Source organism: Schistocerca nitens, chromosome 5, assembly GCF_023898315.1.
Source record: "Schistocerca nitens isolate TAMUIC-IGC-003100 chromosome 5, iqSchNite1.1, whole genome shotgun sequence".
Lineage (NCBI taxonomy): Eukaryota > Metazoa > Arthropoda > Insecta > Orthoptera > Acrididae > Schistocerca > Schistocerca nitens.
The window spans coordinates 751,717,631-751,736,466 of NC_064618.1; the positions used below are offsets into that span (position 1 = coordinate 751,717,631).

Here is an 18,836-nt window from a genome sequence, read left to right on the forward strand (position 1 = left end):
GTATTATCAAGCTCTAGCATGAGAACACTTATCTGCTGGTGGATAATAATTTTGATTTTAATGCACTTTCATTCGCTGTCAACACTAACAAAATCTGTCGTTTTTGACTCCCAGTGCGACACATAACTATTTGAGAGATAACTGAAAGTTCAAGGAAGTTATTCCGAGCTGCTGGCGGAGAAAAATTCGGTTTCTGTCGTCTCTTTGTTTGTAGTCAACAACGATATGTGTGGGGTTCGATTCCCAGTGAACACTGAATTCTTTGTCATATTATTTCTAGTTCAAACATGCTCACATATCGCTTCTGGTGTAACAAACCCATATCTAACGTTCGTTTTCTCTAGAATATAACAGCGATAGGGCCGTGTTGGAGTTCAGTTAAAACTTCTACCTAATGCCGAGAAAATCGGATATGTCACAGTTGATTGTGCTTCGATAACAATTCGATTAGGTTCTGGGTTCGAATCCCTGCCCAACACAAAGCTTTACCTCACGGCTTTTCAAATAAGTTACTTGTGAATAAGCAATATTTGACATCTCTCACAGTTCGTTAACAGGAACAATTGATGCTGGATAGGAATTCGCGTCCATTAAAAATGTTTACGTTATGTAATTTAAAGTTGATATTTGCTAACTGATACTGTCTAAAATCGAGGTATATCACTCTCTGCATGCCTAGTCAGGAATGATTGTTAGTTTCCGTCAGTCGCGAAATCTTAGTCTGCATGACCTGGGTTTGAATCCATATGCATAACGAGACGGTTCGTCGTGTCATTTGAAGTTCATACATACGTATTCTCAGCTAGCTGCTCATGAATAACTTAAATTTTTAATGTCATTTTGTGTTAAATAACAAGTACGATATGTTACTTTGAAGAGGAAATCATGAATACGACGAACTTACTACGTGCATTAACTATCTGACGTAATACTGAGAGTGGTAACATTTCAGGTATGTCATTTATTTCAATAAATGTGAGCTTACAAGCCTTAAGGACAGTCTTATCTGTGATAAGGTGTTCCCTGATATTTCTAGTATCGTGGTATAACTTTACACCTTGAATTATTGCGATACAGAGCAGTGTTTTCTAGTGGTGGCTTGTTGGAACCATTTTCAATAGTCGAACGACTGTACCAAGGAGCGATTAAAGGAGATGCTAGACATCTGCGTTATGCGGGTTGCATGCGAATCAGGTGAAATGCAATTCCGGTCGTTCGGATACTTTTGAGCTCTACAGTACATAAATGCGTCGTCTTAGAATAGTCTCATAGGACTACAGACTTTGTCCATCCGCACATCTGTATCCAGGACAAACAGCACGGGCCCTTGAGGTACGCCCGATGCTACCTCTCCCCTGGCTGTGCCTTCCTAATACGTTCCGTTTGAAAGGAATGTAACCCAATCGTACTTGTTTTCGGATATTCCGTATACACATGCGACGGTGCGGAACTGTGTCGAAGGCGTCCTGAAGTGTATTAACGGGGCCTCATTTATCGTTTCAATTCTGAATCTTATGATCCAACAGATAAAGCCGATTTGCACGATTTGGTACTCGCAGAAACTGCGTTGATTCCCATATGGGAGTTATTCAGCTTTTAAAAGAGAGATGTATGAGTACAGTTAACGTTCCATAATTCAAGAAATTGACGTCAGTGAGATGGGTCTATTGTTTTCGGAATTGTTGTTAGTACCTTCCTTACAGTCTGGAGGAACCTGCACCTTCTTCCTCTCACGTGGCACGGTCCGAAATCCCGAAGGCCAAAGCTAAACTAATGCTAAAAGAGGGCCAGTTAGCATATTTAGTAGAGAATCTATGTCTACGGGTATCTTGTCCTGGGATCTCTATCGAGCGATCTGTGCTGTCACCCAATTATGTCCTCACCTATTTTTGTATCCATTATTGCATCTGTACGACAGTTGAACGTACGAATTGCAATTTTCGTACTTGGGTAGCCCAGTGAGTAGAGCCCTTGCCCGCGAAAGGCAAAGGTTCCGAGTTCGAGTCTCGGGCCAGAACACAGTTTTAATCTGCCAGGAAGTTTAATATTTCTCCTGGTTTTCTGAAATCATTGTAGAACTGCCAAGTGAACGGCTATTAAAGCTGGTGTGCGGATTCCAGGAGGCTGGAGACGTATCATTAGACTTTTGGAAAAATATCAACCACACAATCCCGAATACAGAAACAGTAGTTACCTGATAGGAGTATCACATAATCAGCTTAGCGACTCAGGCATACGTGTTCTTGACAAGAACAGTATTCAGAAGAATGGAAAAGAAAACTGAGTATCTGCTAGGTGACGATAACTCTGCAGTTCGGACAGATAAGCGCACCAGAGAGGCCGTTCTTAAGTTGCGAGTGATAACGAAATCAAATCAAGACACGTTCATAGGATTTTTCGACCTGAAAAATTCGTTTTACAATATAAAATTGTTGCAAGATGCTCGAAATTCTGAGAAAAGTAGGAGTAAGCTCTGGCGAAAGACAAATAATATACAATATCGACAAAAACAAAGACGGAATAAAAAGAATGGAAGACCAAGAACGAAGTGTTATGAATAAGATGGAAGTAAGACAGGCATGTAGACTTTCAGCCCTGCTGTCTAGTTGTCGAAGAATAAATGACACAAATGAAGGAAACGTTCAAGACGGAACGTTCAGGATGGAACCGTATAAATGATAAGATTCGCTGATGACGTCGCTATCCTCAGTGACGGTGAAGACGAATTACAGGTTTGACGGAACACTTTGAGAACCCTGGTACGTAGATGCAACAACTTATTAAAAAAAAAATAAGGAAAAGTTGTTTTATTCCGCCATGACTTCAGGAATTTTGAAATCATAACTAATAAAACAGAAATAAAAATAAAATTTTTAAGAACTACCTGGGACAACGAAAATATCGGAAAAACGCCATATTGTTAATATAAACAAATGAGTGTTATGGTACTGCTATGTGGATTCAAATGGTAATCACTAGAGAGAAGAAGTTTATGGGACTGATGACCTTCGCTGTTTAGTCCCCCTTAAACATCCCAACAACCACCACCACTTGTTTATGCGAAGCGTTATTGAGGAAGTTTAGAGAACCGAATCTATTATCACGTAATGACCCTGAAGACAAGATAAATACGGCTCTCAAGGTAGTATGTAAAGAGTTGTCCCGCCCCCCCCCCCTTCCTTCATTTATGAGCAGAATAAGAAAGGAAATGGTTCCACCATGGACACTTCTTGGTGGCGTATGGAGTATGTATTTAGATGTAAAAGTCAAATCTTCCTCTCCGGATGTCAGAACGGTTTCCTGAAATAATCATACTTTCCAGCTTACTTCACTTCATTGACTCATTGTGAAAAAAAATGCGTGACTGCTAGAGCTCTCAATTCCATAGCTTTGCGTCACGCAGAGTGCTTTCAGTGGGAAGTTCTGAGGCTTCCGGAGAACGATTAAATACAATATGTTAATTGTTATTAATTTCGGTGTGTTTTAATGGATGAGACAACATGCAGACTTATGGGAAAAAAGATGAACTGTTTATATTTGGAACGAAACTCACCACTTTAGCGGAAATGTTGCTTTCGAGTCTTCTGGAGCAGTGAAGAGAGACATGAAACAGGTCGTCTTTTGTACTGACTCGAGAATAGTTACGACGTCATTTTTAAAACAGCTTCGAAGTAAGTGACTCAGATGCCACAGTTATCAATGGAGGAAAATTTTCTCGTCGCTGAGTGGTGGCTTTAAAATATGTCCCTCGCCTTGTCCTGCGTTGGAACGCGGTTGTTTACTGTTTGCTCAGAATATTTTCCGTGCACTCAGCGCGTGACCGCGAACTAGATACGATAACACCTCCTACTGTTTGTTATTTTACCGAAACTTGTTCTCATCTGAATTTCCATTATTATCTTAAAAATGCAAGGCCTTTGTTTAGCTTTTACGTAGCTCACCTTCATCTTCCACAAAAATATCATTCATAATTTCTGAACATTCTTTTGAAATGAAGTTTTTCGTTCAGAAAGATGATCAGGACACAAAAGTCGAGGCAGTTGACAATGAGACTATTGCAAGGGATTGAACTCTCTAGCGTCTCGTATCAGTAATAAATTAAGAATGCCAATATGTAAATGACGGAATAATGGTATACATCTTTCTGTGTTATAAAAGTAATTATCTCGATGTATAAATGCCATTGGACAGTATTTCTTTCAAGTATCAGTGTACGTCGATTATTTTTTTTAACTCGACCATTGCTTCCTATCGCTATAATTTCACTGTAGTCTATTACACGTTTCTTAAACTCCGCCTGTCGCCCCACTGTTGCCCCTTTACTGACTTGTACGGCACCCAATTAACCTGTCCTCTACTTTGATATGAACGACTGTTTTCCTATCTCTTTATTTCGTATTTGGTATGTGCAATCTGTATGCTTTATATGCTATAGCTACCATTAGGCTGGCGAGAACAGTAGGAAATTTCGAATCGAAAGAGGAGTTAGGCGAGGAGATTCTGTGCCACCATAGCCTGGAGGTAGTCTTCAGAGCCACCAACTGCTATAATAAATCTAAAACAATGTACAATAAACACATCAAAATGATAATTCACCTCATTAAAAATGAAGATATAGAACCAACGAGCTGATGAGTTTTGCATTTAGGGCAGTTATATTCAACGAATTCATGTATAGCAAAATACGAGGGCGTGCTGAAAAGCAATGCCTTTGAAATTTTTTATTCTGTACTCATAATTGCTTGAGGTATAAATCGTCATGCATATTACTCTGTCGACCTTCCCGCTCCGTTGATACAAGTAGCAACCCCCTGCCACTACAGGGCTCAGGCACCCTCTCCTTCACCATGACAATGTCAGACCACACACGTACGCTGCTACATCTGCAACAGTCCGACGCCTTAGGTTCGCTGTCGTCGATCGTCCTCCACACAATCTCGGCATGGCCCATATGATTTTTACATATTTCCAAAACTTAAAGAACGCATTCGAGGACTTCACAATGATAGTGAAGAGCGTTGCATGAGTAGATGGGGTTGTGGCTCCATCAACAATGTCAAACATTCTACAGTGGCGGTATCAACAAAGTGGTCTCTCGTTGGGAGAAATGTGTTCGTCGCCAGGGTGACTATGTTGAGAAATAAATGTGTACATATGAAGAAGAAAGATGTAGAATGTTAATAACGATTGTATTATTTAAAAAGGTGCACGAGTTTTCTCATAACGAATTCGGGGACGTTACTTTCCAACATTCCCTCGTAATATCATGAACCGGGAAGATTGGAATTGCTTCGAAAAGTCTAATATTGCGACCTTTATGCAACAGTGGATGCCACATGGCTGATGCTAATGGTGATGGAATGTAAATGATTTCTCTCGTTTTTAATGAAATCTGTTAGCGTAGAGGAACTGCATGTCTAAAACAACCGCACAAGATGTAGAATATGAACCCATATTTTCCAGGTTTCGAGATGGAGACGTGATTGTGAACCAAAAAAGCTGCCAGAGGCTTTGGCCAGAAAAACTGAGGATATGAAGCTAAGCGGAGGCAGTTCAATAACTTTCGTGCTACCTCCAATAACTCTCCACTGAAAATAGTTTTGAAATAAAAAATGGAACACATTTCAATGGACAGTTATTGGAGGTATCACGAAAATCATCTATATCTCATAACGCTAGAAGGTAGTTTCGTTTAGCACAGATGAACATTCACTGACTTAGCATCAATGACGAAGGCTATGCAACACTATCACTCTACAAGTGTAGTCAATGTTGTTGCTGTCATTTTCGGTCCTAAGGCTGGTTGGGTGCAGGTTTTCATGCTAGTCTATAGTGTGCATTCCTCTCCGTCTTTAAATAAATACTATAACCTAAACCTATTTGAACCTACTTTCTGTATTCATGCCTTGGTCTCCTCCTACAATTTTTATCCCCCCTTCTCCCCATCACACACACATCAATTCATTATGAAACTGACAATTTCTTGATGCCTCAAGATGTGACCTATCAATTTAATCTTTCTTTTAGCCACGTTGGGTCACAAATTTCTTTTTCCCACAGTTCGATTTAGTATCTCCTCATTAATTATTCGGTGTACCCATCTAATTTCAGCATTATTCTTTGCACCATATGTCAAGAGATTCTAGTCTCTTCTTGCCTGAGCTGTTTCTCGTCAATGTTTCACTTTGACACAAGACTACAAACTAGACACTTCAGAAAAGGCTTCCTAATTTTTAAATTTATGTTTGATTTTAACAGATTTATCATTTCGAAAACCCCTTTCTTTTTACTGTCTTCGTTTACATTTCATATCCAGTTTTCTTCGGCCATCATCCATTATTTTGCTACTCAAATACCAAAGCTCATCCACTGCCTTTTGTGTCTCATTTCGTAATCGAATTTCCTCATCACCGCCTAATTTAACTATAATATATTCCATTACCCTTTTTTCACTTTTGTTGGTGCTCATATTCTAATTTATTATGAAAGCCTTATGAATCACATTGAACTGCTTTTCCAAATCGCTTCCTGTCCCTAACAAAATTACAAAGGCAATGGCAAACCGCGTAGTCTTATTTCTTCTCCCTAAATTTTAATTCCCTTTCCAAATTTCTCTTTTGTTTTCTTTATTGCTTCCTTGACGTACAGACTGAATAACACTGTGAACTGGTAGCAACCTTGTTTCACTTTCCCCTTCTTTGCCCATCTTTCATTACCTTGGGCACTAGTAACTGCAGTCTGGTTTCTATACAAGTTATAAATAACTTCTCGTTCCTTGTATTTTATCACTGCTACCTCGAGAATTTTATAGAGTGTACTCCAGTCAACATTATTAAAAGCTTTCTCTAAATATAGTAATGCTATAAAGGTGCTTTTGCTAATTTTCAATCTATCGTTTACGACGAATCGGAGGTTCAGTAATACCTCGCGTGTTCCCACATTTCTAGGGAATACAAACTGCTCTTCCCTTAGGTCGGCTTCTACCAGTTGTTCCATTCTTCTGTAAATAAACAGTATCAGTATTTTGCAATCAGAGTTTATTAAACTGATGGTACTGTAGTACCCCCTCGTTAATACATGCTTTCTCTGGAACTAAAATAAATTTCTTCTTGAAGTCTAACAAGGAACCCCTTGAGTGCAGCGTCACAAAAGGCCAATAACGTTTACGGCGTTCAACTGCCCATATATTGTCTACCATGCGACCACAATATTGGGCGCTAGTGGCGATAGGGGGCCGGACTGGAGGTATCCACTGCATGAGGCTACGAAGCGTGGTCGAACTGCTTAGTCGACGAGTACTCACAACAATGCTACAATGCTTGTGGTGTTTAAACAAAGCAGAGCAATGACAGCGATAAACAAGGCAAACGTTGTATTATACCTACAACAACAGTTGCTGAAAGCCCAAAGGAATTTCACACAGTGAGGAGGAAGTGGCAGATGAAATGTTAGCGTTTCTGCAAGATGAGATAGATGGTTAACAGGTGAAAGTGATATTATAGCATGTATCAAGACAAATAGTTCATCATACTTGTCGGACAGGGAGTCTCAAATCCCGCCTCCAGTGAAACGTAGTATAGGAAAACCGTTGTCCACGAGTGGGTACCAAACATAATTACATGGAAGAACATCCGTTGCAGAGTAAAAAGACCACTTATGGACAGATTTAGAATAAGTGCACAGCAATATTACAGTGTAGCACATGTTTTTTTTTGTTACCTCTTCATCTCAGAATAGTACTTGCAACATACGTCCTCAATTATTGGCTGGATGTATTCTAGTCTCTGTCTTCCTCTACAGTTTCGCCCTGTACAGAACCTTCTAGTACCATGGAAGTCATTCCCTGGCGTCTTAACAGATGTCCTATCGTCCTGTCCCTTCTCCTTGTCAGTGTTTTCCACATATACCTTTCCTCCCCGATTTTTTTATTTGTTTAATTTACATGTCTCGCTCCGTAGGACCAAACTGAGGAGCAAATCTCCAAGGTCATGGAATGTGTCAGTACATGAAATTTTGAACATAAAAGTAATAACAGATATAATAAAATGTTTATGAACCCAAAAAAAATCAAGCCATAACTTTAAGGTAACGCAATCAACAGTATAACATAGGAATGACCTTAATTTTGGAAGAAACTCCTCGACAAAATAGAAGGAGTGACCTATGACGAAACTCTTCAGTCACGATTTGAAAGCGCGTGGATTACTGCTAAAATTTTTGAATTCTGGTGGTAGCTTACTGAAAATGGCTGCAGCAATATACTGCACACCTTTCTGCACATGAGTCAAGGACGTGCGATCCAAACGCAGATTGGATTTCTGGCTAGTATTAACAGAGTGAAAACTGCTAATTCTTGGGAATAAGCCGATACAGTTAACAAGTAACGACGGTAAAGAATATATATATATATATATATATATATATATATATATATATATATATATATATATATATATATATATATATATTGAGAGGCCGAGGAATGCCCATACTAGTGAACGGGGGTCAAGAGGTTCGCGAACTTATACCACTTATTGTCCGAATCACCCGTTTCTGAGCCAAAAATATCCTTAGAGAATGGGAACAGTTAAACCAAAATATAATACCATACGAAATAAGCGAAGGAAAATAATCAAAGTAGAATGATTTTCGCGTCGTACGATCACCTACTTCAGATACAGTTAAAATAGCAAAAATGGCAGCATTAAGTCTTTCAACAAGATCCTGAACGTGGACTTGCCACAACTGTTTACTATCTATCTGAACACCTAGAAATTTGAACTGTTCAGTTTTACTAATCATATACTCATTTTGTGAAATTAAAACGTGGGCTTTTGTTGAATTGTGTGTTAGAATCTGTAAATCTGACTCTTGCTGTTTGGCCATTTTCTACAAGCCATGAACCTATGACATGAAGTGCAGTATTTGAAACAGAGTCAGTGTTGCATACAAAATCATTTACTACCAAGCTAGTGTCATCAGGAAAATGAAATATTTTAGAATCACCTGAGATACTAGAAGGCATGTCATTCATACAAAGAAGGAACAGGAATGGCTCCAACACTGGTCACTGGGTCATCTCCCCCCCTCCCCCCCATTTGACTATGCCCCACTGAGACCCCACATCACAGCCTTTCGCTATCTGTTGTTAAAGTGAGAGGTGAACCAATTGTGAGCTGCTCCCCGTCTTCCATAAAGGTCCAACTTTATGGAAATATTTTGCGACCAACACAATCAAACAATTTAGTTAAATAAAAAAAAAGTGCCTAGCGTTAGAAACCTTTTGTTAAATCCATCCAGTGCCTCACAGAGAAAAGAGAATATAGCATTTTCAGTTGTTAAACCACTTCTAAAGCCGAACTATACATTTGATAGCAAATTATGTGACATAAAATGATCAATTATCGTTTTACACACAGCCTTTTCAATAACTTTAGCAAACAGAGATGTCATAGAAATAGGTCTAAAATTGTCTACATTATCCCTTTCTCCCTTTTTATAAAGCTGCTTTACTACTGAGTACTTTAATCGTTCAGGAAACTGGCTATTCTTCAAGGAAAATAATAAATATGGCTAAGTACTGGACTAACATGCGCAAGATAGTATTTTAATATTCTGCTAGGCACTCCATCATATCCACGAGAGTCCTTAGTGTTAAGGGATTTAATTATTGCTCAATCTTCCCCTTGTCAGTATCACGGAGGAGTATTTCAGTTGTCAATCTCGGGGAGGTATTTTCCAAAAGAATGATATATGATTCCCTGTCGAAACTAAGTTTCTATTTAATTCACCAACAATGCTCATAAATTGATTTTTGAACACTGTACATATATCTGACTTAGAAGTAACAGAAATAATTTTACTACGAACACACTTTATATCGTCGACCTTGTGCTGTTGACCAGACACTTCCTTCACAACTGACCGTTTGGATTTAATTTTATCCTGTGAATTTGCTGTTCTATTTTCGTACCACATAGTCTTTGCCTTCCTAATAACATTTTTAAGCACCTTACAATATTGTTTGTAATGGGTTACTGAAGCTTGATTATGAGTACTTCTAACATTTTGATATATTTCTCACTTTGTTCTACATGATATCCTTATCCCACTAGTCAGCCACCCACTAGTACCCTGTTTAGAATGTTCTAAGAAAAACGACTCGCAAGAAGCAAGTGAAATGAATTAAGGAAAGCATTATATTTGTCGTCTATGTTATCTACACTATGAACGTCCTGCCACTGCTGTTCCTTCACGAGATTTAAAATATTATTGCCGTTGGATTAGCTTTCCTACATAGTTTGTAATTGTACAGGGTGGTCGGAAATTCCCGTTACAGACTTGTAGGACTTGCATAGGGGAGTGAGTACATCGTATTTTGAATAGGAACCCACGTCCGGAAACGTCATTCAACGAGACTACAGAGCGTCAAAGTTATAGGTGCGGGAGTCTGTAAATGTACGTATACACGGGGTGATTCCGTGGTGATGTTACAAACTTTCTAGGATGATGGAGAACGATAAATGTATCAATTTGAATTAAGGATCCCTGTACCGGAAACGAAAGAGTCGAAAGTTATAAACGAAAACCGTTCTGATACCTTTGACAGTTGAATACCTGTACCGGTTCTTGTGTTGCGAAGAGTGTAGGGCTGGTGAGTTTCAGTGGTGGTAGTGTGGACAAAAACGAGAAAAAATGTCCAAAAAACGTGGGCTCTAAATTGCATATCATCCCATATCTAATGAAACCCGATCTATTGACAGACTCAGCTGACACCACTGCAAGTATGTGTCATGTCCTCCGCCATCAGTGCCTTCTCCAGCCCCATGTTCACACGCCTAACCAACATTAAGATGAGGACGATTATGACGTTGAAACAGTTGCACGAAGTGCACATTACTTCCACCAGTTTGATCAGCTATCTTCACCAGGTCACCTCCTACATCATTTCCTCGTCCCTATCAAGACTACTCCCTTTTCGACCCACAATCACTACCTGACCCTCTTTCGTTAAATTCCTACGTAACTCCCCTATGCTGTAAGTCACCTGGGTCGAGGCTTCACAATGCTGGTGACCTGGTACTCACTCCCCAACACTTCCTGCAACTGCTGTCCCACACCTGTACTGTGCAAACTACTTAGCAGTGGAACCTTCTTCTTTCTGTTAGAATTTGCAACTGACTTAGGCTTCCTAACTGCATGTTCCTAAACCTAATCTCTCCATTCAACTCTAACAGTTCGTCAAATCTATTGCATATACACAAAGTGCAACTTTCGTAAAATCTCCTCCTCCTTGCTGCCCTCTTACGAACTGCCAGTTCCCATTAACCAGCACCCTTCAACCTCCTCAACGTATCTAGTTCCTCCTTTATGTCTTGTAACTGCATCTGAAGGGCACAGATCTTAGACTGCTGCTCCTCTATCAATTTATTTCTATTACAGATTTTGCATTCCCAGGAGAGAATCTCGCAAGAATACTGGCTTCCCCTCTGCATTCCCCCCAATGAAAATACTTAGAACAAATCTCAGACAGTAACCCACTACTTACAAACCTACAACAACGACCACACTTCTCACTCATGGTAAGATTTTAACATTTACTGAAAAAACTAAACGTCTACGTAACCTAAGTTCAATTAAAACAGTAAAACTAGTGGTTTCTAAATTATCTCTCTACTAAGAAAACAACAACTTTTATTAATACTACTAAACCACAACTAATACCAATATCACCAAAACTTCACTCAATTTCTGAGCTAAAACCAAAAGTTCAACCAGCCGCTATAACACTAAACGAAATTAAAACAGAGAATGAAAAGTTTACTGAAATATTTCACTAGATACAAAAAGGAACGTCAGCTGAAAACTATCGCGCGAAATTTACTTCAACGCACAGACAGCTCTAAAAAACACAGGGGTCGAACATTTCCAAAAGTTTATTAAACCGTTATTTCGCCATAAACAGCACGAGACACCATTGAAAACTACTAAATTTAATAACTGTGTAACTGCACAAACAACTTTGTCAGAACTTAGGAACTGCTACCACTGCGACTGCTCGCTGTCGGCTTTAAATAGCTGGATGAACGATTGACAACTGCTTAATTTAACACATTTGACAGTATTTATCTTTAGAGACATTACAGTTGCAACCGCATGTCGCAAAATGTAAACACACTGCTCAGGCCTGAGAACTGCGTGATTCTGAGCAGATCCTACTCATTCCTTACTTTTAAGTCCACCTAATTTGCAACATTCGTCTATAGCACCACTTCTCAAATGCTTTGATTCTTTTCTGTTCCGGTTTTGCCACAGTCCAAGTTTCACTACCACACGATGCTGTGCTCCAAACTTACATTCACAGAAATTTCTGCTTCGTGTTAAGACCTATGTTTGATACTAGTAGAACTCTTTTCGCCAGGAATGCCGTTTTTGTCAGTGCCAGTCTGCTTTTGATGTCCTCTTGCTCCGTCCGCCGTTGGTTATTTTACTGCCTAGGCAGTAGAATTCCTTAACTTCATCTATTTTGTGACCTTCTGTCCTGATGTTATATTTCGCACTGTTCTCATTTCTGTTACTTCTCATTACTTTCGTCTTTCTTCGATGTACTCTCAATCCATACTATGTGTTCATTATACTTTTTATTCCATTCAGCAGGTCATGTAACTCTTCTTCACTTTCACTCAGCATAACAATGTCACCAGCGAATCGTATCATTTATATTTTTCGTCTAGAATTTTAATTCCACTTCTAAACCTTTCTTTTGGTTCCATAATTGTTTCTTCGATGCAGAGATTGAACAGTAGGGGTGAAAGACTACATCCATGTCTTACACCCTTTTTGATCCGAGCACTTCGTTCTTGGACGTCCACTCCTATTATTCCCTCTTGGTTCTTGTACATATTGTATATTACGTTTCTCTCCCTATAGCTTAACCCTATTTTTCTCAGAATTTCGAACATCTTGCACTATTTTACGTTGCCAAACACTTTTTCCATATCGACAAATCCTATGAACGTATCTTGATTTTTCTTTAGTCTTGCTTTTGCTATCAACCGCAACGTCAGTGTTGCTCCTCTGGTGCCTTTACCTTTTCTAAAGCCAAACCCATCGTCATCTAACACATCCTCAATTTTCTTTTCCGTTCTTCTGTATATTATTCTTGTCAGCGACTTGGATGCATGATCTGTTAAGCTGATTGTGCGACAATTTACGCACTTTTCAGTCTTCGGATTTGTGCGAATGATATTTTTCCGAAAGTCAGATGGTAAGTCGCCAGACTGATATAGTCTACACACCAGCGTGAATAGTCGTTTTGTTGCCACTTCTCCCAATGACTTTAGGAAAGCTATTGGTATTCAAGGGAGGACAAGGCGTACGTGATAGAAAAACTGGTGTTTTTTTTTCTAGGATGCTCGATAGGATAGCGCCCTATTACGTTCTGCACATCGAACTGCACGTGGCGTAGATTACAGAGATTTTAAGATAACCAGTCGATGGTTGTATAATGTATAACTTCAAACAATGCTACAGAATTGGAAGACATGAGATAAGGAAATTTCAAACAAAGCGTCACCTTGGCGATGCACAGCAAACTGCGCAATAGTCCCGAAAATTTGTGGGTGAGATAAACTTACCCCGTCGTTCAGTAAGCAATTTGTTTTCGTCTCTGGCCAATCGGGATTTTCTAATGAAAGGCATATGAAAAGTATCCTGGAAATTAAAGATACTAAGAGAGTTGTATCAAGATTAACTAACATCAATGCCTTAACGTATTCGTATACAATCATGACGACAGTATGCATGGTAAATTGGCTGAAAAGATATTTATTGTCCTGCGAGAAGTTGGAGGTGCTCCGTCCGCCTAAGATTCTTTCACTTGGAGTGATATTGCGAGTACATTAGGGAATATTTACGTCACAGGAAGCAAAAGTGGGAAAATGGGCGTAAAAGAATTACATCAATGATATGAACGCTGCATTTGGCTGCAATTCATAGCACCTGGAACAGCTAGAGAAATTTTGTCTCTGGTGTTTGTTTCTTCCGTGCCTATGAAACATATTAACGCGGTGTCTGCAGCTACGCCTTAAATAATAGCCAGTTTCACGATAATCTCCAAGACAGATTGATTCGCATTCGCTTGCACGCAACCACATTTCATCAGCTCCCATCATCCCGTTACACCAATATGATATTGTACACATTCTTTAAGAGTGAGTACGTAGCTAAACGTCCTGGACTGTTGTAACTCCCAAGGAGTTTTATTTCGAGAGTGATGGTGCGAACCGTTTTGGTCACTGCGGCGCGTCATGGTGCAAGATATTGGTTTGTTCTGAACATTTCTTGAATGTCGACGATGTCCATTTTGTGAAGTGTAATACATACATCCCATAGAAGGTTGATATCTGCCCCTCCCGGACACTCAGATTCTGTCTGCGTCCTGATGCACGTGATGAGTCATTAGCAGCTAATATTTTTCTCTTCATAATTCCTAAAACAACGCCTTCAAATGAACGTTACTAAAAACTGAACTTGCGACGTCGCATTCCAAGGGTTCCTTGTAAGGTTATTTCTCGTGCCTCGTATACATTTGAGTAATGTACGCAATTATTAGGAAGAACGATATTAGTTTTTTACAGTGCTGAGAGCTGGAAATCTCAGTGTAAGCAAATAGATATTAAAATTTAGCGTTAAAATTTATGTGAAACCTTTGAAAGTATAGACAAATGATCAAATCACATTTTACTGTATCTAGCGATGTTGATTGCTCCCCTTCCTGACAGAAATAATTTTCTAACAGTTTGATGCTTTTTATTGAATGGGTGTGTGTCTTTCTTTACAGTGTATAGTATTTCAGAACACCTGTCGGTCAGTACACAATGCTACTGCCCGGCGTGATCTAGAGCACGTCCCAGCAGGGGCTTCCACTTCCTCGCAGGAAGTCACCCCATGGGGTCCCGTGCAACCCACGGCGGGTCTCCACCATTTGTGTGCATTGTCTGTCCCGTTAAACCTCCCATGTGTTACAGCGCACGTGCCGAAACTCGATGCGACAACGCCTATTCGTAGAGCGAACTTCCACACCGGATTTCCGAAAAATCAGCTGTTAGTATTTTGTAGGCTGCCAAAATCTTGTCGTCAATAGCAGTCTTTTATTTTTTAAACTAAAGATAGTGAAGAATGTTTACGTTTGCACGAAACAACGATTTTGTTTCCTGTGTTCAACACCTTTCCCTTCGTCCTTCTATTCACTGGGATTTTATTAGATATTCAGTATTTTGTACGGACTCCTGATGAACGGCTTCAGCCATTTGAACTGGGTGTCATTGCGGGCCTGCAAAAATCTGGATATTGTACCGACGGATTGTCGCATATGTTACGTACAGTGTATCGGTGGCGTGACGCAGTCTTTTAGGAGTTATCAATGGAACATTCCCATACCTGTAGACTGTCTCTGGAGGTCCACGTGGTAACGACGCACGTCAAGATCGATAGAATTTTCGAGCACCGGTGGCCGACCGAACATTATCCAGGGACGAAATCATGGCATTTGTTACACTTCGCGTCATCAGAGTCCAATGGGAACAGTCTGCTTGCAGCTGGGATAATATCACATGTGCCACTGCCAGGCTTCCACTGGCACCACGACATCGCCAGTCACAGCTATCCTGGTATCATGAAAGAGTTGACTGGAGAATTCAATGCACTCTTCTGTCTTTGAGAGAAGGTTCTGTGTGTATGCGAGTGATGGAAGTACACGAGTGTGCGATGAGCTGCCTACTCCAGAATGCATTCGCCCACGACACACACGCCCCGTCCCAAGCTTCATGTTGTGGGTCGGGGAGAGGCGGTCACATTTGATGATCTGGTGTTACTGCAAGATAAAGTAACCAGTGCGCGCTATATTGCACAGCCTATTATCCCATTAATAGCACCGTGTCTTCGACAGGAAGTCGATGCATTTTTACGGCAGGACAGTGCACGTCTACGTATGGCTTTTGCGATGCAATTTGCTCTTCGTCATGTACAACAACTGCCCTGATCAGCAAGGTAACCAGATCTCTCGCCGATTGAACACGTATGGGATGTAATGGAGCGAGAACATACATGTTCTCCAGAGCCTGGAAGAACCGTTGCCACATTGTGAGAAAAAGCGCAAGATGTATGGGACAATATACTGCAGGATTCTATTCGGCACCTCTATGATGGACTGAAGCAAGGATACACTCCTGCGTTGCCGCCAGAGTGTTTACACTATGGTTTGGTGTGACTGTCTGGTTACCTTTCGCTGTGATACGTGTGTTTCATTTGGTCTGAATTTTTACTCAAATATTCATACAATGATTAAGTACCTGCCACCTCACTTGTCAATAAAAAGACTTCGTTATAAGGTACTTTATACGCCGTTTGAAGTGGTATTTTACTGGTCAGAATTCGTCCAGCTTATGTAGACAGATGTGCTACTTTGTACTGTGTTTTTTTTATTTAACAAGCATCTTTGAGCGATATATATATATATATATATATATATATATATATATATATATATATATCACCACTAAAGACAGAAGAGTACATTGAATGCTCCAGTCAACTCTTTCATGGTACCAGGATAGCTGTGATATATATATATATATATATATATATATATATATATATATATATATATATATATATATATGTTCTTTTATAATGCGCTGATTTTTATCCACATGACAACTTGCCGTGAGGTTCAACATAAAACGAAAACGTTTCACAACTACAAGTTTTTTTAAGATCTAAAGATGACCGCAAAGTCTGTTGAAACTAGTTGTCCTCAATAAAGAAATATTTTTTCATTTGTCTTAGGACTTGTTTCAAAAGGAATCTCTCCATCGTGTCCTGTTCTTAGCATCCCCCTTCATATGTTTCTAAGTACACCCACTTCTAGTGACGTCCGTATGTCCCTCCATTTCTCTTTCCACGTTTTCTGATTTTCATTTCTCATTCATTGTCTTCATATTCCAAGCAGCATGTTTCCCTTTCTCTCTTCTTATCTAGATTTAATTCAGTGTGCCGTTGTCCAATTTTGGGCGTATCCTGGAATATTTCTTCTCAGGAACAACCGCACTTAAGAGCACAGTCCAGTGGAAATAGTGACACTACATGGGCCCTTAATACGGTGGCTTCCCGTTGTTTACCGTATGAAGGAGGCTGTTGGCACTTGGTAGAAGAGGTCACCTTATCCCGGGAAAGATTTAGTCCCTGCGTCGTTAGCCGCTTATGACAAAGGCGTTGTCCTTTCCCCACCACGTGGAAATGATGGACAGGAAAAATTTCTGTTCATTGAGTCTTATATGAAATGGCTTTTCTTAGCCTCTCCAGTACTTCCAGACAAGTACTCTGCTTACTCATCACATACTGCTTTGCTTGGCAATATGTTAATACAATATGTTAATATAGTTTATTGTGAAATGCTTTATGAACTAGAGTGCCATGTTTCTTACGTTGCTGTGTGTATTTTTATGTTATTACTGTGGTCATATTACCGTTATATATATTTCAAGCGATTATGAATTTATTATGTTGAAATATGTGGTAGGCCTGTAATATTATAAAGAGTAAGTTGTCTTTGTAAGTTTGTCATTTGGTACACCTTATGGTGTGTAGTGACCACTAATGACTTTCTCTTACCGGATTGTGGTTCTCGAGGCCTAAATATGTGCTATTTTCATGAAAGAGGTAATTTCTCGATATTTTTTATCACCTATGGTAAATTGGAGCCCTTTTACCACGTACATGTGTAGGATACGACGCAGCATCTGGAGGCTAGTTTTCATGGTTCTGCACATTAATATGTAAAAACGGAACCCATGAGGGGTCACCTTGTGGTCCGTCTCTTTGTTTGTCCAAATATTAAAAACACATTTTTTCCGGAACGGCTAGACGTATCTAGTCCAAACAGTGTCATATAACACGGTAAAAATTTTAAGCTTCAATGTTAAGGCAGTCAAAAGATACGGCCATTTATGTCACGCATTTTGATACTCGCAGACTCACTCGTCGAAACCTATAAGATGCTTCCAGTTGACCTAAAATCATGAAATAGGGAAGTAGTAACGTCTCACTGCACAAGCAAAGGAAAAATTCTCAAAATTGTTAATTTGTAGTTATATAACACCTATCTTGTCAGTATCGATATAACTAACAGGCAAAAATGGCGCAGATTCTCGATTCTCGGGAAGGAAGAACTAGCTGTATAAATAATTAAGTCGATATGAAACTCTCGGTGTGCGAGTCCTACTCGCAATTACTTGGATTTTTTGGAGTTATCTATCTCTCAAACGTCATATAATTTCTTATGTTATTCATTCTACTTCTGAATACATTCCTTAAATAAAAACAGTTGTAGATCAATCTTTTTATAGATACTGTTCTCTTCCATTGCGATTAAATAGTCAGTTACAGTCAGAGGCTTTATAAACTTCGCTGTTAATCAGTTCCACTTAAATCATCAATTTCAATCACGAAAATAAATAGTTGTCATACCAAATGATACAATAACCAATTCGGTTTGTGGCATATTTTTATTTGGCTACATTCCCTTTCTTCCTCTTGCTTTCATTGACGTCATATGTATCGTATAAGTAAATTTTTGTATAAAATACGTTACACGTACACTTTCAGACATATGAGTGCTACGCCAAGAGGAATTAATTGCTGTGTCTTGAGGAATCAATTGCTGTGTAAACTAAGAGGAAGAGGGAGATGAAAACAGTGAAAGAGGGTCAAGTAATGGCACTTGTTGGCCTGGTGGCTGCACGATAGACAAGTGGCACGAAAGATTACAGTAGAGG

General features: G+C 39.5%; 1 long non-coding RNA gene across 1 annotated transcript in view; it reads right to left on the reverse strand.

Annotated features, from left to right (window-relative positions):
• Positions 1 to 3,688, reverse strand: part of LOC126259685 (uncharacterized) — a 29,642-nt gene extending 25,954 nt beyond the window's left edge. Inside the window, exon 1 of the long non-coding RNA XR_007546550.1 lies at positions 3,554 to 3,688. This is a non-coding gene — a long non-coding RNA (uncharacterized LOC126259685). The remainder of the gene's footprint in view (positions 1 to 3,553) is intronic.
• Positions 3,689 to 18,836: the final 15,148 nt, after the last annotated feature.